This window comes from Ranitomeya variabilis, chromosome 8 (assembly GCF_051348905.1).
Source record: "Ranitomeya variabilis isolate aRanVar5 chromosome 8, aRanVar5.hap1, whole genome shotgun sequence".
In the NCBI taxonomy this organism is placed as follows: domain Eukaryota; kingdom Metazoa; phylum Chordata; class Amphibia; order Anura; family Dendrobatidae; genus Ranitomeya; species Ranitomeya variabilis.
Window position 1 is genome coordinate 54,236,581 of NC_135239.1, and position 25,516 is coordinate 54,262,096.

At 41.6% G+C, this 25,516-nt stretch overlaps 1 long non-coding RNA gene across 1 annotated transcript; it reads left to right on the forward strand.

Annotated features, from left to right (window-relative positions):
- The first annotated feature begins 1,430 nt into the window (after positions 1-1,430).
- LOC143787555 (uncharacterized) lies at positions 1,431-24,064 on the forward strand. Its single transcript, XR_013218395.1, has 3 exons — positions 1,431-1,458; positions 11,298-11,398; positions 23,516-24,064. It is a non-coding gene; the product is annotated as an uncharacterized LOC143787555 (long non-coding RNA).
- The last annotated feature ends 1,452 nt before the right edge of the window (positions 24,065-25,516 follow it).

Genomic DNA, 25,516 nt, shown 5'->3' on the forward strand with positions numbered 1-25,516 from the left:
TCTGGATGTTATGTTTGACTCCGATCTCTCCTTCACCTCCCATATACAATCTCTTGAGCTCTCGTGCCGCTTACACCTAAAGAACATCTCTAGAATCCGCCCTTTTCTCACCATGGAAACAACAAAAACCCTCACTGTCGCCCTGATCCACTCCCGCCTGGACTACTGTAACGCTCTATTAATTGGCCTCCCCCTCACGCGACTTTCCCCTCTCCAGTCCATCCTTAATGCAGCAGCCAGGGTCATCCATCTGGCTAATCATTACTCGGACGCGTCCGCTCTTCGCCAGTCGTTACACTGGCTGCCCATTCATTACAGGATACAATTCAATTGTTCTCACCCACAAAGCTCTCCACAGTGCGGCACCCCCTTACATCTCCTTCCTCATTTCTGTCTATCGGCCTAACAGACCTCTGCGCTCTGCAAATGACTTTCGACTAACCTCTGCACTAATCCGTACCTCCCACTCCCGACTCCAAGGCTTCTCAAGTGCTGCGCCAATCCTCTGGAATGCTCTACCCCAAGATATTAGGACCATCCACAATTTGCATAGTTTTAGGCGCTCGCTCAAAACACATTTGTTCAGAGCGGCCTATCACCTTCACTAATCAAACTCATTTTATGTTTGTGTGTGTAGCCCATTCACTATCTCCATCTATCCCCCAACCCCTGAAGATGGCTGGACCATCATTGTAAATACACACCTGTACTTTGTATCTCCCCCACCTCATTGTAGATTGTAAGCTCTCACAAGCAGGGTCGTCTTATTTTGTCTTATTTTGCTTTATTACTGTATTGTTAACGTTGTTACCTATGACTGTTGTGTTTGAAACTGTTAAACTGTAAAGCGCTGCGGAATATGTTGGCGCTATATAAATAAAGATTGTTATTATTATATATATATATATATATATATATATATATATATATATATATATATATATATATATATATATATAATCATAGAATGTTAGTGTTGGAAGGGACCTCCTGGGTCATCTGGTCCAACCCCCTGCTCAAAGCAGAATTCACTAAATCATCCCAGACAGATGTGTGTCCAGCCTCTGTTTGAAGACTTCTATGGAAGGAGAACTCACCACCTCTCATGGCAGCCTGTTCTACTCATTGATCACCCTCACTGTCAAAAAGCTTTTTCTAATATCTAATCTGTGTCTCCTCCCATTCAGTTTCATCCCATTGCTTCTAGTCTTTCCTTGTGCAAATGAGAATAAAGATGATCCTTCTACAATGTGACAGCCCTTGAGATATTTGAAGACAGATATTAAGTCTCCCCTCAGTCTTCTTTTTTGCAAGCTAAACATTCCCAAATCCTGTAACCGTTCCTCATAGGACATGGTTTGCAGACCGGTCACCATTCTGGTCGCTCTTTTCTGAACTTGCTCCAGTTTGTTGATCTTTTTTAAAATGTGGTGCCCAAAACTGGACACAGTATTCCAGGTGAAGTCTGACCAAAGAGAAGTAGAGGGTAATAATGACTTTGCGTGATCTAGACTATATGCTTCTGTTAATACATCCGAGAATTGCATTCGCCTTTTTTGCTGCTGCATCACACTGTTGACTCATGTTCAGTCTGTGATCTATTAGTATAATCAAGTCTTTTTCACATGTGCTGTTGCTTAGCCCTATTCCTTCCATTCTGTAAATGCTTTTTTCATTTTTATTGCCCAGATGTAGTACTTTGCATTCTTCCTTGTTAAAAACCATTCTGTTAGTTGCTGCCCACTGCTCCAGTTTATTTATATCTTTTTGAATCCGCTCTCTCTTCTCTAGTGTTAGCTATCCCTCTTAGCGTTGTGTCATCAGCAAATGTAATCAGTTTACCCTCAATTCCTTCATGAAAATCATTGATAAAGATGTTGAACAATACAGGGTCCAGGACAGAGCCCTGTGGTACCCCACTTGAGACATTCTTCCAACTGGATGTGCAGCCATTTAAAACCACTCTTTGGGTCCAATTACTAAGCCAGTTATGAATCCACCTAACAGTTTCCTTGCCCATTCCATACTTAGTCATTTTTTCAATAACGATGGTGTGATATACTTTGTCAAATGCTTTGCTGAAGTCTAGATATACTATATCTACAGCATTTCCCTGATCCACCAAGTCATTTATTCTGTCATAAAAGGAAATTAAGTTAGTCTGATATGACTTATTAGTTACAAACCCATGCTGACTCTGCTTAATCACTTCGTTCTTATCTAGTTACTTACATACATGTTGTTTAATAATTTGTTCAAAGATCTTTCCTGGTATGGAAGTCAGACTCACCGGCCTATAGTTCCCTGGGTCCACCTTCTTCCCCTTTTTGAAGATATGAACAGCATTCGCTCTTCTCCAGTCTTCTGGGACTTCTCCTGTTCTCCAAGAATTTTCAAAGATTATGGAGAGTTGTTCAAAAATTTCTTCTGCTATCTCCTTCAGTACTGTGGGGTGTAATTCATCTGGCCCTGGAGACTTGAATTCATTTATGTTAGCTAAGTGTGTCCTCACTATTTCCCTGTTCATAGATATCCTGGATTCTTCTACTCCTTTAATAGGACAGTGAAGATCAGTTGATGTTACATTTCCTTTGGGAGAGAAAACAGATGCAAAATAGGAATTTAAAAGTTCGGCCTTCTCTTTCTTATCATTTCATCATTTTCATTCTGTAAAAAATCCTATATCATCATTGACTTTTCTTTTACATTTTACATATCCCCAAAATCCTTTTTTATCGCTTTTCACTTGCAAGCCTTAATTCATTGTTAGCTTTAGCTACTCTGATTCATGCCCTGCAGGTTCTGCAGACAGCATTATATTAGTCTTTAGATATGCCTCCCTCTTTTATGTGTTTAAGTTCTATGTTCATCAATCCTGGTTTCCTTAAATGCTTTGTATAATTCCTTCTTTTTGGAATTGTTAATGATTGTGCTTTGAGAATCTCATTTTTCAAGATTTCCCAACCTTCCTAGACATTTTTGTCCTTGAGGATATCCAGCCATTGGATCCCTCCGATTCTCTTTCTGAGTCCCTTAATCTGCCTTTTTGAAATCTTCCCCTCTAGTTATCCAAAATTCTAAAATAGCATGGTCGCTACCGCCTAGGGTCCCAGCCACTCTTACCTCCTCAACCATTTCTTCCCTGTTTATAAGGATTAGATCCAAGGTAGCAGATCCTCTTGTTTTCTCCCCTACCTTTAGGAAGATAAAGTTGTCAGCAAGAGAGGATAAGAATTTGATTGACCTGTTAGTTTTGCCTGAGATATATATATAATTATATATAATTTTCCAATAGATGACATTTACCCCAATCCTTATTATCACTTATACAATGATGAATGTTCGTTTGGGCAGTGCTGATGCACATTCATTGGTGGGAAATTAATCCACAGCACTTAGCACATTGATTTTAGTCCACGAAGACAATCTTTAGGGCACGCGCTATTTTGTGTTGGTATTTTTATCACACGTTCATTCCTTTCATTGGCTTCTACAGAGACGCTTGTGGGAACAAGGCCTTACCGAGAATATGCAGTATTTGGAAAAAAAACCTTAGGGACCTGAAAACACACATAGGCCACATTCACACATTCAGTATTTGGTCAGTATTTTACCTCAGTATTTGTAAGCCAAAACCAGGAATGGAACAATCAGAGGAAAAGTATAATAGAAACATATGCACCACTTCTGTATTATCACCCACTCCTGGTTTTGGCTTACAAATACTGAGGTAAAATACTGACCAAATACTGAATGTGTAAACATGGGCTTAGGCCGGGGTCACAAGGCCGAATATTCTCTCATGCGAGGGTTGATTATGCTAATACTCTCGGCTCAAACTCTGTCAGAGTTTGAGCCGAGTGTCACTGCACTCTGCCCTGATCATGAGAGAAATGGAGCACAATTGCGGAGAAGACTGAGAAAGTAATTTCACTGTCTTCTCTGTTGCCTGTGTCCGCAGTAATCAAATTGCACTCGGATGACATCTGAGTGCAGTCTGATGTTTGACACGCACCCATAAACTTGTATGGGTGCATGTGTACCGAATCTCGCAGCATGCGGAGATTGTTTCCTTATACTGAATCGGCATCAGAAAAAAATGCAGATCTGAGCTGCCTCATAGAATAACAGAGGTCTGAGTGCTATTCGATAAAATATCTTATAGCACTCGGCCGTGTTATACGCTCGTGTGAGCAAGCCCTTATTCGGAGCACATGTAGCGATGGAGGAACAGCCTGGGTTGTGTCAGGCGGTCATGTGATATGCATACTCCCGGCCACATTCCGACTAGACTGTTTTCTGCCTCGCTCAATACACTTGAATTGAGCGAAGCCGCTCCCATCTGGTCTGAATGTGGCCGGTAGTATTCATATCGCATACTTGCATTCACATGTTCTCCCACAACTTGAGAATCCTCACAGTGTGCAGTGCGCGCGATGTGAGGATTCACAAATGCAGCACCCGCCGGCACTCGGGACTGGGTCGCATGTGTTGTGAAATTGGATTCTGGGCTCCCCCGGTGGCCACTGGTGGAATTGAACTGGTGTGCATCATCCCCTCTGTTCACCTGTTTCCATCAGGATGTGGGAGTCGCTATTTAACCTTGCTCCTCTGTCACTTCCATGCCGGTCAACATTGTAATCAGAAGCCTTTCTGTGCATGTTCCTGCTACTAGACAACTCCCAGCTAAGTTGGACTTTAGTCCTCGTTTGTTTTTGCATTTTGTTCCAGTTCACAGCTGTAGTTTCGTTTCTGTGTCTGGAAAGCTCTTGTGATCTGAAATTGCCACTCTGATGTTATGAGTTAATACTAGAGTCTTAAAGTAATTTCAGGATGGTATTTTGATAGGGTTTTCAGCTGACCATGAAAGTGCCCTTTCTGTCTTCCTGCTATCTAGTAAGCGGACCTCAATTTTGCTAAACCTATTTTCATACTACGTTTGTCATTTCATCTAAAATCACCGCCAATATATGTGGGGGCCTCTGTCTGCCTATCGGGGAAATTTCTCTAGAGGTGAGCCAGGACTATATTTTCCTCTGCCAGGATTAGTTAGTCCTCCGGCCGGCGCTGGGCGTCTAGGGATAAAAACGTAGGCAACGCTACCCGGCTACTGTTAGTTGTGCGGCAGGTTTAGTTCATGGTCAGTTTAGTTTCCATCCTTCCAAGAGCTAGTACTTATGTTTGCTGGGCTATATTCTCTTGCCATTGAGAACCATAACAGTTTGACCGGCCCAAAAGGGTTAAATTAATTGACAGAGAAAGGAGAGAAAAGAGAAGTCTGCTGAAGATTTTTTTTTTTTTTTTTTTTTTCCCCTTCCCTTCAGTTCTGAGTGTGCTTGTAATTGAATCTCTTGCAAGTCTTCCTATATTGCAGCCTTTCTCTCTCTCTCTCTCCTTCTAATCCTGGAATGGCTCTGTGTTCACCTGTTTAAAATGGATATTCAGAGTTTAGCTGCAGGTTTGAATAATCTCACCACGAAAGTTCAAAATTTACAAGATTTTGTTGTTCATGTTCCTATATCTGAACCTAGAATTCCTTTGCCTGAATTTTTCTCGGGGAATAGATCTTGCTTTCAAAATTTCAAAAATAATTGCAAGTTGTTTTTGTCCCTGAAATCTCGCTCTGCTGGAGATCCTGCTCAGCAGGTCAGGATTGTGATTTCCTTGCTCCGGGGCGACCCTCAGGATTGGGCTTTTGCATTGGCTCCAGGGGATCCTGCGTTGCTCAATGTGGATGCGTTTTTCCTGGCTTTGGGGTTGCTTTATGAGGAACCTCAGTTAGAGCTTCAGGCGGCGAATTTCAGAGAGGGGTTCCCTGTGCCTGCGGGTCTGAATGAGTCCATGACAATGGCTATCCAGATCGATAGGCGTCTGCGGGAGCGCAAACCTGTGCACCATTTGGCGGTGTCTACTGAGAAGACGCCAGAGAATATGCAATGTGATAGAATTCTGTCCAGAAGTGAACGGCAGAATTTTAGACGAAAAAATGGGTTGTGCTTCTATTGCGGTGATTCAACTCATGTTATATCAGCATGCTCTAAGCGTACTAAGAAGCTTGATAAGTCTGTTTCAATTGGCACTTTACAGTCTAAGTTTATTCTATCTGTGACCCTGATTTGTTCTTTATCATCTATTACCGTGGATGCCTATGTCGACTCTGGCGCCGCTTTGAGTCTTATGGATTGGTCCTTTGCCAAACGCTGTGGGTATGATTTGGAGCCTCTTGAAACTCCTATACCCCTGAAGGGGATTGACTCCACCCCATTGGCTAGTAATAAACCACAATACTGGACACAAGTAACTATGCGGATTAATCCGGATCATCAGGAGATTATTCGCTTTCTTGTGCTGTATAACCTACATGATGTGTTGGTGCTTGGATTGCCATGGCTGCAATCTCATAACCCAGTCCTTGACTGGAAAGCTATGTCTGTGTTAAGCTGGGGATGTAAGGGGACGCATGGGGACGTACCTGTGGTTTCCATTTCATCATCTATTCCCTCTGAGATTCCTGAATTCTTGACTGAATATCGTGACGTTTTTGAAGAACCTAAGCTTGGTTCATTACCTCCGCACCGGGAGTGCGATTGTGCCATAGATTTGATTCCGGGTAGTAAATACCCTAAGGGTCGTTTATTTAATCTGTCTGTGCCTGAACATGCTGCTATGCGAGAATATATAAAGGAGTCCTTGGAAAAGGGACATATTCGTCCTTCGTCATCTCCCTTAGGAGCCGGTTTTTTCTTTGTGGCTAAGAAAGATGGCTCTTTGAGACCGTGTATTGATTATCGGCTTTTGAATAAAATCACGGTTAAATATCAATATCCGTTGCCACTGCTGACTGATTTGTTTGCTCGCATAAAGGGGGCCAAGTGGTTCTCTAAGATAGATCTCCGTGGGGCGTATAATTTGGTGCGAATTAAGCAGGGGGATGAGTGGAAAACCGCATTTAATACGCCCGAGGGCCACTTTGAGTATTTGGTGATGCCTTTTGGTCTTTCAAATGCCCCTTCAGTCTTTCAGTCCTTTATGCAAGACATTTTCCGTGATTATTTGGATAAATTTATGATTGTGTATCTGGATGATATTTTGATTTTTTTCGGATGACTGGGACTCTCATGTCCAGCAGGTCAGGAGGGTTTTTCAGGTTTTGCGGTCTAATTCCTTGTGTGTGAAGGGTTCTAAGTGCGTTTTTGGGGTTCAAAAGATTTCCTTTTTGGGATATATTTTTTCCCCCTCTTCCATCGAGATGGATCCTGTCAAGGTTCAGGCTATTTGTGATTGGACGCAACCCTCTTCTCTTAAGAGTCTTCAGAAATTTTTGGGCTTTGCTAACTTTTATCGTCGATTTATTGCTGGTTTTTCTGATGTTGTTAAACCATTGACTGATTTGACTAAGAAGGGTGCTGATGTTGCTGATTGGTCCCCTGCTGCTGTGGAGGCCTTTCGGGAGCTTAAGCGCCGCTTTTCTTCCGCCCCTGTGTTGCGTCAGCCTGATGTTGCTCTTCCTTTTCAGGTTGAGGTCGACGCTTCTGAAATCGGAGCTGGGGCAGTTTTGTCGCAGAGAAGTTCCGATTGTTCCGTGATGAGACCTTGTGCCTTTTTCTCGCGTAAATTTTCGCCCGCCGAGCGGAATTATGATGTTGGGAATCGGGAGCTTTTGGCCATGAAGTGGGCTTTTGAGGAGTGGCGTCATTGGCTTGAGGGGGCTAGACATCAGGTGGTGGTATTGACTGACCACAAAAATCTAATTTATCTTGAGTCCGCCAGACGCCTGAATCCTAGACAGGCGCGCTGGTCGTTGTTTTTCTCTCGGTTTAATTTTGTGGTGTCCTACCTGCCGGGTTCTAAGAATGTTAAGGCGGATGCCCTTTCTAGGAGTTTTGAGCCTGACTCCCCTGGTAACTCTGAACCTACAGGTATCCTTAAGGATGGAGTGATATTGTCTGCCGTTTCTCCAGACCTGCGGCGGGCCTTGCAGGAGTTTCAGGCGGATAGACCTGATCGTTGCCCACCTGGTAGACTGTTTGTTCCTGATGATTGGACCAGTAAAGTCATTTCTGAGGTTCATTCTTCTGCGTTGACAGGTCATCCTGGAATCTTTGGTACCAGGGATTTGGTGGCAAGGTCCTTCTGGTGGCCTTCCCTGTCTCGAGATGTGCGAGGCTTTGTGCAGTCTTGTGACGTTTGTGCTCGGGCCAAGCCTTGTTGTTCTCGGGCTAGTGGATTGTTGTTGCCCTTGCCTATCCCGAAGAGGCCCTGGACGCACATCTCGATGGATTTTATTTCGGATCTTCCTGTTTCTCAGAAGATGTCTGTCATCTGGGTGGTGTGTGACCGTTTCTCTAAGATGGTCCATTTGGTTCCCCTGCCTAAGTTGCCTTCTTCTTCCGAGTTGGTTCCTCTGTTTTTTCAAAATGTGGTCCGTTTGCATGGTATTCCGGAGAATATCGTTTCTGACAGAGGAACCCAATTCGTGTCTAGATTTTGGCGAGCATTCTGTGCTAGGATGGGCATGGATTTGTCTTTCTCGTCTGCTTTCCATCCTCAGACAAATGGCCAGACCGAGCGGACGAATCAGACCTTGGAGACATATTTGAGGTGTTTTGTGTCTGCAGATCAGGATGATTGGGTTGCTTTTTTGCCTTTAGCGGAGTTTGCCCTCAATAATCGGGCCAGCTCTGCCACCTTGGTGTCTCCTTTTTTCTGTAATTCGGGGTTTCATCCTCGATTTTCTTCTGGTCAGGTGGAATCTTCGGATTGTCCTGGAGTGGATGCTGTGGTGGAGAGGTTGCATCAGATTTGGGGGCAGGTAGTGGACAATTTGAAGTTGTCCCAGGAGAAGACTCAGCTTTTTGCCAACCGCCGGCGTCGGGTTGGTCCTCGGCTTTGTGTTGGGTACTTGGTGTGGTTGTCTTCTCATTTTGTCCCTATGAGGGTTTCTTCTCCTAAGTTTAAGCCTCGGTTCATCGGCCCGTACAAGATATTGGAGATTCTTAACCCTGTGTCCTTCCGTTTGGACCTCCCTGCATCTTTTTCTATTCATAATGTGTTTCCATCGGTCATTGTTGCGCAGGTATGAGGTACCGGTTGTGCCTTCCGTTGAGCCTCCTGCTCCGGTGTTGGTTGAGGGCGAGTTGGAGTACGTTGTGGAAAAAATCTTGGACTCCCGTGTTTCCAGACGGAAACTCCAGTATCTGGTCAAATGGAAGGGATACGGTCAGGAGGATAATTCTTGGGTGACTGCCTCTGATGTTCATGCCTCCGATCTGGTCCGTGCCTTTCATAGGGCTCATCCTGATCGCCCTGGTGGTTCTGGTGAGGGTTCGGTGCCCCCTCCTTGAGGGGGGGGTACTGTTGTGAAATTGGATTTTGGGCTCCCCCGGTGGCCACTGGTGGAATTGAACTGGTGTGCATCATCCCCTCTGTTCACCTGTTTCCATCAGGATGTGGGAGTCGCTATTTAACCTTGCTCCTCTGTCACTTCCATGCCGGTCAACATTGTAATCAGAAGCCTTTCTGTGCATGTTCCTGCTACTAGACAACTCCCAGCTAAGTTGGACTTTAGTCCTCGTTTGTTTTTGCATTTTGTTCCAGTTCACAGCTGTAGTTTCGTTTCTGTGTCTGGAAAGCTCTTGTGATCAGAAATTGCAACTCTGATGTTATGAGTTAATACTAGAGTCTTAAAGTAATTTCAGGATGGTATTTTGATAGGGTTTTCAGCTGACCATGAAAGTGCCCTTTCTGTCTTCCTGCTATCTAGTAAGCGGACCTCAATTTTGCTAAACCTATTTTCATACTACGTTTGTCATTTCATCTAAAATCACCGCCAATATATGTGGGGGCCTCTGTCTGCCTATCGGGGAAATTTCTCTAGAGGTGAGCCAGGACTATATTTTCCTCTGCCAGGATTAGTTAGTCCTCCGGCCGGCGCTGGGCGTCTAGGGATAAAAACGTAGGCAACGCTACCCGGCTACTGTTAGTTGTGCGGCAGGTTTAGTTCATGGTCAGTTTAGTTTCCATCCTTCCAAGAGCTAGTACTTATGTTTGCTGGGCTATGTTCTCTTGCCATTGAGAACCATAACACGCATGACTCTTAAAGGGGTGGTCACGGCAGCGATGGCCCGGTCCGTGGCTCTGGGCGCACAATAAAAGGGAATGAAGGAATATTGATGCTAAAGTTTGTAGGGGATAAAGGGGAAATGTTCGTGACGCCACCTGTGGTACTCGGCCAGGGATGGCCGAAGCTGCTTAAAGGGACCACTGGGGCTGATGGTGTTGCAACAGAGTTGGTATACCTCCCCACAGGAGGAGCTGGGGCTCCAGGGCTACCAGACCAGTCTATGAGGGATTGTGGATGTTGGGGTGCAGGAATAATTGGAGGACACAGGGACTGTAGTTTCTTTACATTTAATTGTAGGTGCAGTCCGGAGCACAGGTAACAGGTGGTATTGGAGATCTGGGTAGCCTGGAAGCAGTTCAGAATTCCTCTAGCCAGGTGTGGTTGGAAGCCTCCCTACTGCACTGCTCTCTGGGTTCCTGATGCTTGTAGTTCTCCTTAAGTCTCTCTCTCAGTCTGTCAAATTAGTGAAACACTACCCGCATGGCCGGCAGCTTGAGCCTTTTCCAGGTGTCACTCCCTTATGGTGACTCCAGGCTCTGGTATGCAGCTGTGCCTTCGAGTGTCAATTGTGGCCAGGAGACCTGCAATCTCGTGTCCTCCAGATTAGGCTGAGGGCCTGTAGTTCCCACACAACCACGGACTTCGGTGTCCGCTCTGTTGCACTAAATCCTGGGATGAGCTCAGTCGCAGCTCCACTCCCAGGCTTCTCCTCACATGCTTCCTCTCCCTTCACTGTCTCACACTTTACTCTCTAACCCCGCCTCCAGGCCAAAACGTATAAGGAAGCTATCCTGAAGCAGGATTTAGAGCTCCTTCTTCTGGTCTGGAGTGGGAAAGGTGTTGTATGCCAGTGTACCTGCTAAGGGAATACCTTCTTGCTTCCAGGCATGGCATCACCCCCTGTGAGGGAGGCAATGCCACTGTGGCAACCGGACTCCTGGGGTGCCACACAAGCCTGCAGTCACATAAAGTGACTGCAGATTTGTACCTTAAGACCGGACAACCCTTTTAAGGGGGTTGTACAGCCATAAATAGATCAGCTTAAAATTTAATAAAATAAAGTTATGCCAATCCTTTATCGCTGTGGTTCCAACCCTTCCATGTTCCCAGCCCGTCTCTGTACTTCTCTGCTGATCTCATGACCACTAACAATGTGACATTTTCATTCAACCAGATACAGAATTGCATCGGTTCCATGGCTAGACATAATATCCGCTGTGTTGTGGTACAGAGACCAGCTAGTGGCCAAGAAGTGAGTTGCAGCAGATCGGTAAGGTGGGTATGACTTCTTTTATAACTTTACACAATTGTAAGCTAAAAGAAAAATATGAATGGATGTTATTATCCCCTTAAAACTATTATATACGTAGAGCCGTTTTCAATGTAAAAGTAATTCAAATTTTAAGATTTTGCAAGACTGAATGCGATGTGAGTTCAGGATATTTTGCAAACACAACATATCCGATGACAAATCTTGCCCTGGGGCTGTAGCTGTCTCTTGCTCTGCATCATCAGCAGTAGAGGATTATGAATGATACGCTTGCAGAGCATCTAAAGCTAGTGAGATGGTTGATAGCGGGAAGGAGAATGCAAGAATGTCAGGAATGTTCATCTGCCTTTCATGAGATGAATAAAGTTATTTAAATACTTTACTTTTCTTAAACAAATGGAACCAGAATGCCACAATGGTTTGTGAAGGCCGAGCACATCAGCTTCTTCCATAAAATATAAAAGGTTCCGTCTTCAATTCGCGTAAATTATTCTGAAGATGGAACAAACAGCTGCTAATGGATTTAGGGGATGTTTCAGCTTTATACAATTACAATATCTTATAGCTTTTTGCTATAAATTTTAATCCCTCCCAGATTCTGGAAGAAAGTATGTAGGAATTACACTGTGCATGGACACGCCAGGTCCTAAAGTACAAAAAGTTCTCCACTGTGTTTCTTAACAATCCTTTCAAGGCTGCGGTTATCCCTGTTGCTTGTGCACCTTTTTCTACCACACTTTTTCCTTCCACTCAACTTTCCATTAATATGGTTGGATACAGCACTCTGTGAACAGCCAGCTTCTTTAGCAATGACCTTTGTGGCTTCCCCTCCTTGTGGAGTGTGTCTGACTGCCTTCTGAACATCTGTCAAGTCAGCAGTCTTCCCCATGACTGTGGAGCCTACTGAAACAGACTAAGGGACCTTTTTAAACACTTAGGAAGCTTTTGCAGGTGTTTTTTTTTATTAATTATTCTAATTTACTGAGATAATGACTTTTGGGTTTCATTGGCTGTAAGCTATAATCATCAACATTAACAGAAATAAACACTTGGAATAGATCACTCTCTAATTACTCTATATAATATATGAGTTTCACCTTTTGTATTGAAGAACAGAAATAAATTAACTTTTTCATTAAATTCTAATTTTGTGAGAAGCACCTGTATTACCTCATAATACTCAACTGGGATGTTTGAAAATGGGTTTTCAGTACCAGCTTAGCCCCATATTAAGGATTTGTTGTATATACATTACACAATATTCACTCATCAACATTGGAGTTGTAACACCAAGAAGTAAAAGTCATGAAGTTATGGAAATCACAGGATGGATAGACATGTTAATGATATGCAAATGATGAAAAAATGGAAACAACATTTTCAAAATTTCTCAATTTATTTAGTATAAAATATAAGTGCCACATGCAGAAATCCCCACACTTGCAGCCTGGACTACTATCTGTAAGATTATTAATGGTCGCCGAGGAATGTTCTGCCACGCTGAATGGACTTGGGCACAATTGTCATCAAGATCGGCTGCTGGCAACTCCCTTTGCAATTGCCAACTAATAACATCCCATATGAGCTTGTTGGGAGTCTGGAGACGCTGCAGGCCATGGTAGCATGTTTAGGTCACGCTCACAGCACAAGCAACATGCATCCTGGTGTTGTCATGTTGATAAACAGCTCCTGGGAAACTTTGGAGAAATGGCCGTACCACTAGTTCCATATCATATAGGAATTAACAAACATGATAGATTTCAATTAATGCAATTTAGCTAATTCCTGTCTCTCCACAAATAATATACTAAGTGTGCGAGCTGTCAATTGACGTTTGTGTCGACAGAGATGCAGCAATAGCAGCCAATATGTAGTCCACAATAAAGAATGTCTGAGGCGCGAGGCTGGTACGTGTTGGAGGCGCTCTGATGGCCTCTTATCATTCTTTTATGTATACACAGAGAAATGAGTGTTCAGCAGAAAAGAAACACCTGATGCACCACAAGAGTTCTGCACATGCTACGACAAGTTCATTTCTCAAAGCAAAAACCGACACCTACAGTTATTTGGAGTTGTTACTGCACAAGCCTAGGGACGACACCAAATATCCATTGTTTTACTGCCAATAAATTTGAAAAACATGCATATAAAAGCATAGTGAAGCTTACTTATAAAGGCCAAATTAAAGGGACTTGTCATCAGGATTTACCCCTAGAAGGTAGTAGGAGCGCTTTATCAGCCCCCTAAAACCCTCTTTATCTGATCATCGCCTGTGTGTAGCAGAGGAGATCAGACAACTGCAGCTTCTAGTCTCCCATGGGGACTATTGAAGCATGCAAAAAGTAAAAAATGAAGTTTAAAAAGAAGAAAAAAAAAAAATTATATATATAGATAATGTTCAAATCCACCCCCCTTTTGCCCCATTAAAAATAAAGCAATTAAAAAAAAAAAAATCAAACATACACATATTTGGTATCACCACATTCAAAGTCCCCTGAAAAGAATCCGATCGGTAAATGGCGTAGAGAAAAAAAAAGTTAAATTATGTTTTACCATAAGTACTTTTTTTAGTCGCCGCAATAACAGGTGACCAAAAGATCGTATCCACAAAAAATGGTATAATTAAAAACGTCAGCTCGGCACGCAAAAAATAAGCCCCCACATGTTTTTTTAAAAATAAATTTGGGATTTTTTTTCACCACTTAAATAAAAAAAGAACCTAGACATGTTTGGTGTCTATGAACTTATGAACTCGCAATGACCTGGAGAATCATATTTACAGGTCAGTTTTAGCACTTGGTGAATATGGTAAAAAAAAAAATCCAAAAACAGTTGTGGAATTGCACTTTTTTGCAATTTCACTGCACTTGGAATTTTTTTCCCCATTTTCGAGTGCACGATATGGTAAAACCAATGGTGTTGTTCAAAGGTACAACTCGTCCTGCAAAAAACAAGCCCTTATATGGCCATATTGATGAAAAAATAAAAAAGTTACGGCTCTAGGAAGAAGGGGAGCGAAAAACAGAAACGAATAAGGGCCCGGGGGTGACGGGGGTTAATGAAATCCAGGAGAGGTAAGTCTTAGGCCGGGGTCACACTAGAGAGGAATACGGACGTATCAGAGGCGCAAAAACAACACATTGCACACGGACCAATGATTCTCTATCGGGCAGCTCCTATCTGCCGTATATTTATCGGCCCTATTTTACGCGCTGAGAAAATCACAGCATGCTGCGTTTGTCAGCGTATTGCGCAAAAAAATTCGCCAATGAAAGTCTATGGGGGCGAGAAAAATAAGGATTACACACGGACCATCAGCGTGACTTGAGAGAAATACGCACCGGTGTTCTATAGGAAAGCCGGCAATTCAGTGCGGTGTACAGTAAAAACACACTGACAGGTTAGAATAGAATAGATAAACTAAATGTCTACACATAGTATAGGTAGATTATATATATATATATATATATATATATATATATATATATATATGTCAGTGAGACACACACATATACAGTATGTATATATATATATATATATATATATATATATATATATATATATATATATATATATTTATATTTAGTACAGAGCTAGATAGCAGAAAAGCCGGTAATTCAATTGCTGGCTTTTGCTATCTCCTTATCAAACCCGACAGGATATGAGACATGGTTTACATACAGTAAACAATTTCATATCCGTTATGTTTTTACATATTCCTCACTAGTAATGTTAGTAGTATGTGTGTGCAAAATTTGGGAGCTCTAGGTGTTAAAATAAAGGGTTAAATCATGGCAAAAACTGGCGTGGGCTCCCGCGCAATTTTCTCCACCAGAGTGGGAAAGCCAGTGACTGAGGGCAGATATTAATAGCCTAGAGAGGTACCATGGTTATTGCACACCCCCCCCCCCCGGCTAAAAACATCTGCCCCCAGCCACCCCAGAAAAGGCACATCTGTAAGATGTGCCTATTCTGGCAATTAGCCTCTCTCTTCCCACTCCCCTGTAGCGGTGGGATATGGGGTAATAAGGGGTTAATGCCACCTTGCTAATGTAAGGTGACATTAAGCCTGGTTAATAATGGATAGATGTCAATAAGACACCTCTCCATTATTAATTCAATAGTAGTAAAGGGTTAATAATACACACATTAGAAAAAAGGATTTTAATTAAATAAATACACATGGTGTTGTAATAACTTTATTATATGCTCAATCCAAATGACAACCCTTGTCTTCTGAAAAAAAGTTAAAATAAAAAAAATCAATATCCCATACCTGTCCGCCGTACAGTCATGTCCCACGATGTAAATCCATCAGAAGGGGTTAAATAATTTTACAAGCAGGAGCCTGCTAATGCAGCCACCCCTGGCTGTAAAAACTGGGGGGAATGAATGGAATGCAGGGGAACGTAGCCACCTAGACTTGCGGTGCTGCGCCCCCTGCTGGCATAAACTCATATGAACTCTAGCGTGGGAAAATATTCTGAAAATTTCCCACGCTAGAGTTCATATGAGGTTATTACGTCACAAGCCGGACATAATAACAGCTGATCGGTGCAGGTGTCAGGTGTGGGACTCCATCCGTCTGATATTGCTGACCTATCCAGGGGATAATTCATCAGTATTTTATTCCCAGACAGCTCCTTTAATAAAATTAAATGTTGTTATGTATACTTTGGTGTGAAATCACTGATGGCACAGTAGTCATTCCAAGTTGTGCCAAGAGTGGGATTGAGCCTGATGTGGAAGGTTTCGAGCGATTCATTAAGGTGTTTACGCCAGATTTCTGATTTAAAAAATATTGCGACTCTTGGTTTTCACACTCCGGTCTCGGCCTGCTGCGCCAATATGGGTGTGGTATGGGAGGGACGGCGGCATGGTCACTCTCGCCCATCAAATTCATCATACTAAAGTGGCGTAACTTACTCCACAAATGTACACCAGCCCTCAGTTCACATGATGTGTGGAAGAACACTTCACATCACAATGGTATATGGTCTTTATTGGCTTATTATATTCAGAAAAAGTTGAAGTAAGCATGAAAAGAGCGAATGCCTAAGACATGATAATACAGGTGGGTATATCATCTTTATGTTTTGGAGGTGTCCCAAACTGGTCAAATACTGGGACGACTCAAAGAGCAACAGATTCTAGAAGATATTCATTGACATCAAGTTTCTTCAGATTTATGTAGGCAGTGCAAGTTTATAAACTCAGTGATTATCTGTTACGGAAACCCTTGTGAACAGCGCTGGACCTGAGGAGGGTACATAAAGCTCCGTTTGTTTTTAATGTAAGCCTGTTGGCAGAAGTTTACCGAAAGAGAAGGGAAACCAGCGCATGGCTGTGTGGTCATATGTAGGTATGGGACGTCACCACTTGCAGAATGTAAACATAAGTGGAGCAGCCACCACCAAGCATCTGTGATGGATCGCCAGGAAGACACTTAAAGACAAGGACAATTTTTAGGACATTTTCTGCTTCATTTCTTCTTCTTTTTGAGCTCTTGGACAAAACTAACATGGCACAACTAGTTTTATCTGACCGATTTCTGTATTTTTATCTGTAGTTAAATGCAATGTAACGATGTGATAGGAGCCAGCTTTATAACTCTCTAGGTACTTGCTATCAGATGAACTGGAGGGCATCTGTGCCATAATAACTGATAATGGATTTTATTCAGCTGTGTTGAATTTTCAAAGTTCAGGTTACAGGTTTCTTTCTATAACCCATCAACGTGCTGATGATGTTTGGCAACTCAACACAGTGAGGACTGAGATGGTTTTAATTAAACATTTAAATCAAGTTCATGACAGACTGTTCTGTGTAAGTAATCCAATATTCGAGTATCTTTGAAATATAGCCACTGTCAGACAAATCTGATTCATCCTCCAGAGCTGTTCAAAAAGCACCTGTATGGAAAACAAGTAATTACCGTAGTTATACGCCAGAGCCGGCGCATCCCCGCCTCTGTCCTCAAGACTGCCGGAGGCAGACGAGGCAACATTTGCTCAGGCTTTTACTTCAGTAATAGTTTCTAGACATGAAGTAGTTCACACTTCAAGGAGTATTTCAACAAATGCATTGTATTTATTTTGTGTACAAAAGGAGATACACACATATCCAATGCACTTTGTATATTAATTCTTTATGGTTTGCAAGATCACTCAGTGGAGGCCTCTATTGTTTACTTCCAACTAGAGATGATCAATCTTTCTAAATTAAAATTTGCCTGAAAAAAATGTGTGTAATACTTTGAGGTCTCGTAGGACTGTATCCATCCCTTTCTTTAAAATGCAAACACAGCCTTGATAATGTCATATTGACCTCACGAATATATAAATCCGGTAGTAGGCATTAAACCGTTTAATAACACAGTGCACTGACAGACGTTTCATGTTTTTTTTTTAAATAAAAAAATGGTCTAAAAATTATTTAATCATTTGTTATCAGGTAGACCTTCTTTGCCCAACACTGACTCAGACTGATGTCAGTGTAACATCATCCATATTTTCCATAATGCCTTCTGCTTTCTCACCGCTAATACGTTTGCCAGAACATCTTTTTTGATGAGGCTTGTGTTTTTATGTGGTATTATGATGTTGCTACTCCAACTGCTTTTCAAGGTTTGCATCAGTCTGGAGCGTAGTCTTCTCTTTGTGATAGTAAGCTTTGTAAAGAACTGCTCGCAGCAATAAGTTGTTCTGAACACTGATGTATATTACACTGCATGTCTCCACAAACTGTACTTCATCACTGCTCATGTAACATTTATAGAACAGTGGGAGGTTTGCTGTATACATCGCATAGGATACACCGAGACTGCTGTATGCATCACATAGTAAACACAGACTGCTGTGTACATCACATAGGAGACACTGAGATTTGTCTATATATATCACAGGATACACTGAGACTCTGTTGTATGTGTCACATAGAACACACTGAGACTGCTCTATGCATCGCATACCATACACTGAGGCTATGCTGAATACATTGCATAGTATACACAGAGACTGCTGTATAAATCACATAGGAGATACTGAGGCAGCTGTATAGATCACATGGGATACACTAAGGCTACAGTATACATCACATTAAATACACTGAGACTCTCCTGTATACATCACATAGGAGACACTGAAACAGCTGTATACATCACATAGGATACACTGAGACTGCTGTATATACATCACATAGGAGACACTTAGACTACTGTTTGTACATCACATACGAGACACTGACTGCAGCATAAACATCACATAGGAGACACCGAGACTCGGCTGCATATATCACATAGGATACTCTGAGACTGCTGTATATACATTACATATGAGACACAGACTGCTGTATACAACACATAGGAGACACTGAGAATGCTGTATACATCAAATAGGATACAGTGAGACTTCTGTATCTAAATCACATAGGATGCATTGAGACTGCTATATCTGCATCATATAGGATACACTGATAATACTGTATATACACCAGACAGGATACACTGTGACTGCTGAATATACATCACATAGGATACGCTGAGACTGCTGTGTAAACATCACATAGGAGACAGAGACTCTGCTGTATGCATCACATAGGAGACACAATGACTCTCCTGTATATACAGACTGTGGTATATGCAGTGACTTTATAAACTTTTCATACTGTGTGAACTTTTCCAAGTGTTTTCTCATTACACCCACAAATAAATATATTTTATTGGGATTTTCTGTAATATACCAACACAAACACAAACACAAACACAAAGTAGCAAGTATTTTTAAAGTGTAAAGCAAATAATGCATGGTTTTCTAAATATGTAAAAAATATAAATCTGAAAATTGTAAGGTGCATTTGTATTTAACCCCCTGTAGTCTGAATACAAATGCAAATAAATAAAATCCTGAGTGGCCAATTGCCTCCACGAGTCACATAATTAGCAAATTGAGTCCACCTGTGTGTAATTTATTCTCATTATTATTATTTATTATTATAGCGCCATTTATTCCATGGCGCTTAACATATGAAAATAGGTATTCATAATAAAGTATAATACAAAAATTGAAAGGAACGGATGGCACTCACCGGTTAGAAAACTTCTTTATTCCAATACTTTAAAACATCGGCGTCGGAGGATGGGAGCAGGAATGGAATGGACGACAGCCGTTTCGCGCTGCAATGGCGCTTCTACTGGTCACACATAATAAAGTATAATAGTATAACTACAGCTGATCTCTGAAGGCCTCTGGGCTTTGTTTGAAAACATTAAGGATCAATGTAATGTGTTCGTGAAAACCAAGGAACACACCAGACAGGTCAGGAATAAAGTTGAGAGAAATAAAGCAGGGTTAGGTTATAAAAAAAAAATAGCCTAAGCTCTGAACATCTCACTAAGCATTGTTCAATCAATCATCCAAAAATGGAAAAAGTATCGCACAACTGCAAACCTACCAAGTCTTGCCTGTCCACCTAAACTTTCATCCCAAGCAAGGAGAGCACAAATTAAAGAAGCAGCTAGGAGGCCATCGTCATTCCAGAGATCCACAGTTCGGATGGGAGAATCTATCCACAGGGCAACTATAAGAGATATACTTTACAAATCAGGTCTTTATCGCATCGCAATTTCAGATTTATATTTTAAAAAAAAATTAGAAAACCTTTTATAATTTCCTTTGCACCTCACAAATACTTGACATACTGGGTTGGCATGTCACATAAAAACCAAAAAAAAAAAAAAAAACATTTAAATTTGTGGGTGTAATGTGAAAACATGTGGAACAGTTAATGGGGTGTGAATACTTTTTTAAGTCACTGTTCATCACATAGTAGACAGACTACTGTATATACAGCACACAGGATACGCTGAGACTGCTGTATATAGTTCACATAAGCTACACGAAGACTGCTGTATACATCACATAGGAGACACTGAAACTCCTGCATACATCACAGGAAGTTGGTCGGCATTAAACGGGGTTGGCGGTCCAAGCACTGCAGCCCACTGGAAATCTGCCCTAGGGCTGGTACAAATGACAGGAGGTTCCCCCCACCTCTGCTTTATCGAATGGTCCAGTATAAATATTATTATTATAGCATCACAGGAATGCACTAAATCTTGGCTTGAAAGATTGATTCCTTTTCTTCTGACCTTTGGCTCACAATCATTTTTCTGTTTCTAAGAATTTTAATCCTTCCAGTAGTAGGAGGACAATTTGATGAACGCATTCATGAATTTCTTAAGTTGGTAAAAATTAACAACTTACTTCTGTTGACACCAACATGCACCTCTTTGTGCGTCCTTGAGAGGTTTTGGACACTTTGCAGAAAACAAAAAGCTGTGACAGCCATAAGGATAGGATGATGACAACTGGAGGCCTGTAAGCGGAAAAAGGAAAGAATGAGCACAACAAAACCTACATATCTGTTTTCAGAGAAAGTCCTCCATCTCATTTTTTTTACTGACACACTATTTGCTAACTGTCAAGAACTATTATATGAAACACCACATTATAAAAATATTTTCTTTAACAACTAAAAGGAGTTCCATAAGAATGTTTTAATGAGTAATTTGACGGAATCTCCACAGAAGCAATTGTTTTTGTACCATAATATTAAGTATAATCATTTTCCATCATTATGAAACTTTTAGGCAATTTTTCTTTTTTAAAAAATACCTCTTAGAAGCTATTAGTAGTTGTTACTTTATGAGTGATAATTTTCCTAGATATCAAGAACGGGTAAAAAATGCTGCAGTCTAGTGTTAAAGATGTTTTGCACGACAAAGATGATCTCAAAGTAGGTAATTAGTATGGGATTGTGAGGGCCTGACTCCCGACATGCCACTGATCATCCATTACCAGCAGCAGATAGATGCAAATGGTTTATGGAGCAGAGCACCACAGCTCCACACACTATTTAGTGGCTGCTGCCAGGTACTGCAAGTTATGTAGATCCGCTCCTAATCAAATGGCCCATACAGATCTGATATGGATGATCTATCCCAGGTCATCAATAACTTTGTAGTTAAAGTCCATTTAAGCAGGTATTGTTATATTGCCTCCATATGGCAAAATTAAAGGAATATGCCGTGTGTATGTAAAAAAAAATAAAACATTGTCTATGTACTCGAGTTTAGGCATAACGGAGCAATATTCCAATATAGACTATGGTATGTTTCAATATTGTTACGCTTCTTTCTCGGCTAGGCCAGGCTCGGCTCCATTCTCCTATGGCCGTCACCCTTTGCAGTTCTCCATGTCGGCTTTTATAAATTGCCTGGCATCTCTCTGCGACATCATCTCACTAAGCCTCTTAAGTGCCAGTCAGAGAGACTACGCGTATCTTAGTATTGAGACTCTAAAGTTCGGTTTGTTTGAAGTGCTCCACCGTCCGTTCACACTGTGCAGTCATCTTGCAATTTTCCTGATTTCTGCCAACCATCAGTTCTGCTGTTTAACCCTCTTCTTGCTACATTCTGGATTAACCCTTCTGTTGCACTAAGCTAACAAAAATATTGTGTATGTATCCTTACAATACTCCTGTGGTTCCTCTGCCTTTCTCAGTGGGTTTCCCCAGACTGTCCTTCTTCAGGTGCGTTCCTGGTCCTATGGTTCCAATGTGTCCAAGTCCTCGCTCCTCCGCATGTCCTCCGGATGTCTGTACCAATGCCTGGAGTCTGTGTGCCCCCCCCCCCGACCTATGGCTTTGTGAATCTCCGTTGTCGAATGGGGGATATGCTGGTTCAGCCGATAGCTACTGTATCTCTCACGACAGCAGTATGTGCATGCAGCATGAACAACTCACTCATCCGAGAGTCTGTGATTTCAATAGGGAGAGGAGGAAAACTGCTCTTATACCCTCTCGGTGGCAGCATTCCTTCCCATAAGAACAAAGGGATTGGGTGTTTAGGTTTAAAGATTCATTATTAATATTTATTTATCATACTTATTAGGGATTGTCAGGTCAGAATATATTGATGCCTTCCCTTAGGATAGGTCATCAGTACTAGATCGGTGTGGGAATGACTCCCAGCATCTTTTTATGTAGTTATATAGTGCAGGCCTGAGGTTAGTTCATCATTTTTTTTTGCTTCAGAAAACAAAAATTACTCTGAAAACCAAGCATGTAGGAATTTAAAAAAACGCTAACTATATACTTAACTAGCAAATTTGAAGAGATTTTTAATCTGCCTAAACAGTAACCATCAGATTACATTTTTTTCATAGATCAGTATGGATGAGTAGTACACTTGAAAGTAACAAACTTTTAAATATACAGAAATCTACTTCTTAATCCTCCTGGATTGATTGTTCAGTCTCAAAATTCTCAATTCACAGGTGAAATTTGTTTTCAGTGAATACAAAAAATGAGTGAATAAGTCTGAGTGGAAATGAAATCTACTCGAATTTTACAAAAATGTGCATTTGTCAAAAATTCAGCAACCCCGGTGATATCCGCCATTTTTCTGCACCATAATGTGCCATAAAACGTCTCCACATATTGAGATCTCCTGCTGCTAGCATTAAAATCTTTGGTCCTATTGCGCTGAACGGGACTTCCAGATGACATTGTGCCCCTGGGGAGGGTTCTGTGCAGGCCTATGGGGTGTCAAAGGTGTCATGACATCACAACATGTACCATTGACTTCCTGTGCAGAAGCCTCCTGGGCACCATGCACCAAGTCTGGCGCCCACAGCAGCTCTGCAGTCATGAGGTTGCATTTCCCCTGTAATTGAGGCTAATATACCAGCCCCAGTTACAGGAGAAACCAGGTAAGAATAAAGGTTTAAATGAAAAATAAAATAAATTACTTAATAAAAAGAAGGTAAAAAATAAATACAGTAATTAAAGCTGCTGCCAATCCAAATTGTTGTTGCTTGCCATGCCCCTGTTAAAAAAAAAAAAAAGAATAAAAGCCCAGTATACAAAAATAATTGTTACAGAAAGGGCAACACATTTTCAAAAGTATTTTATTGGTCTTCTGTGGTCATAAGTAAATGTGAAAAAAAAAAATCGCCCAATATTGGTGACACAATAAAAAAAAAGTGATGATGACCCATGTATCATGAAAAAAGATGCAAAAATGATTTGACTATCCAAATGAGAAATTTTTTTTTTTACAGATCTTTTAACCACATGTACGATAAAACCCCAAAATGTGCCTGGTCAGGAATGGAGGAATATGGCCAAGTCCAGAATTGATTAAAGCATCACTCCGTGGACAATATGTCTAAATGTAGTCTAATGATGCAAGTTATTCAAGGCAGATTTACGTCCCGATAGTAGGACAAACTCATTGTGCAGGATACCCTTTTGGACAATAATAAATAGGACACTGCAGGAGGCAATGCAGGTTAATTACGGTAGATCTATTGACATGCACACATCCAGGCCAGTCGTCCATTGTGCCTCCCTGAGCGTTGCCCACTGTTTGGAGAATTCTAATTTCCTTTCCCTTCCTGTAAATGTAAACCTATGAGAGAATAGAGCAAATGCAGCTGGCGAAGATTATATTCCTATAGTATGGAGAGTAATATTGTCAGTCCTTGGTATGGACTAATCTCTTACTCGCATTTGGTGGATATATTTACCCATAAACATTCACAATCCACAAACAAGTTTTAGTTACAATAACTTTTCTCAGTACGTTGTATTGTCTGGATTGCATGATCTAAAATGTGAGATTAACAGCTTAACTTAGTTGACCAAGTAGAGGTCAACTAAATATCAGCCCTTTAGGCATTATTAGTATCATGGAAGATTTCACTCAAGTAAAAAAAAAGGTAACCTATCAATCTTGAGAAGAAACTAAAAAAAAAGTGATAGAATATGGAAATATACGACTTTTCTCAAAAAAACGTTCTTAACAAATTGATGATTTCTCTCAGTGTTACAGGGAGGCAATTACTTTCCTATTACATTTGAAAAATCTCATAAAAAATCAAACTATTAATTATCATGAAAAGCATAAAATATCTCATAGCAAAATGAACATGACACCAAAACAGATATCCAGTAGGGTGAGACTTCTAGGCCAGACTCCACTCTCTTCCTCTATGGCTGCCGCCGTTTGCTGTACTCCACTTCGGAATTTAGAAATTGGCCGGTGGGCCTCAATAACATCTTCATCCAAGACCTTTTAAGGTCCACTTAGACACACCTCAGGTACATGAGGAGTCAGACAATGTGGGGTTGTGCTATGTTGTTTTGACTAGCCACCACCCATCTTTCTTAACTGAATCTTCACTTTAGATTGCTTCTGAGACCTGCTGGTTAATCCTTTCTTTACTGTTAGCATTACAAACTGTTAATAGATACTGTTCACATTACCCTGAAGTCTGCTCTGGATTCTACTACTTGCATCTACTGCTTCTCAGACCTCTTGATTTACCAATCATTTGCTGTAGCATTATGAATTTCTATTTAGAGACTGTTCCTTAGACTCCTGCTTTTCCTACAATCTTCATCTAAGGCCTCTTTCACACTAGCGTCGTGCACTGCACGTTGCTATGTGTCGTTTTGCAGAAAAAAACGCATCCTGCAAAAGTGCTTGCAGGATGCGTTTTTTCTCCATTGATTTGCATTAGCGACACAGTGCGACGGTTGCGTCGTGTTGCGTCGGACCGTTGCCACCAAAAAACGTTGCATGTAACGTTTTTTGGTGCGTCGTCTGCAGCATTTCCGACCGCGCATGCGCGGCCGGAACTCCGCCCCCGCCTCCCCGCACCTCACAATGGGGCAGCAGATGCATTGAAAAACAGCATCCGCTGCCCCCGTTGTGCGGCGCTTTCACTGCTAGTGTCGTTGCGCCGCAACATCGCATAGCGACGTGCAGTGCAAGACGCTAGTGTGAAAGTAGCCTTAGTTTTGCTTCAGACCTGCAGTTCTTTTGTGTTCATCAGCCCTCTTTGTTCTGTGGCTTCTGGTGTGTCTTGCCTCTCTTGTTGGTTTGCCATCCAGCACATCCTTTTGTCCGGGTTTTTGCTGTTTCACGTGCCTTCCTGCCTGTTGTGCTAACCTGCTGCATCTGTGTGTCCACCTGGACCTGCGGCTATGTAAATCCACCTCGCTAGGTGAGCTTCACGGACACAAGTGTGAGAAAAATAAGATATACACACTAACCG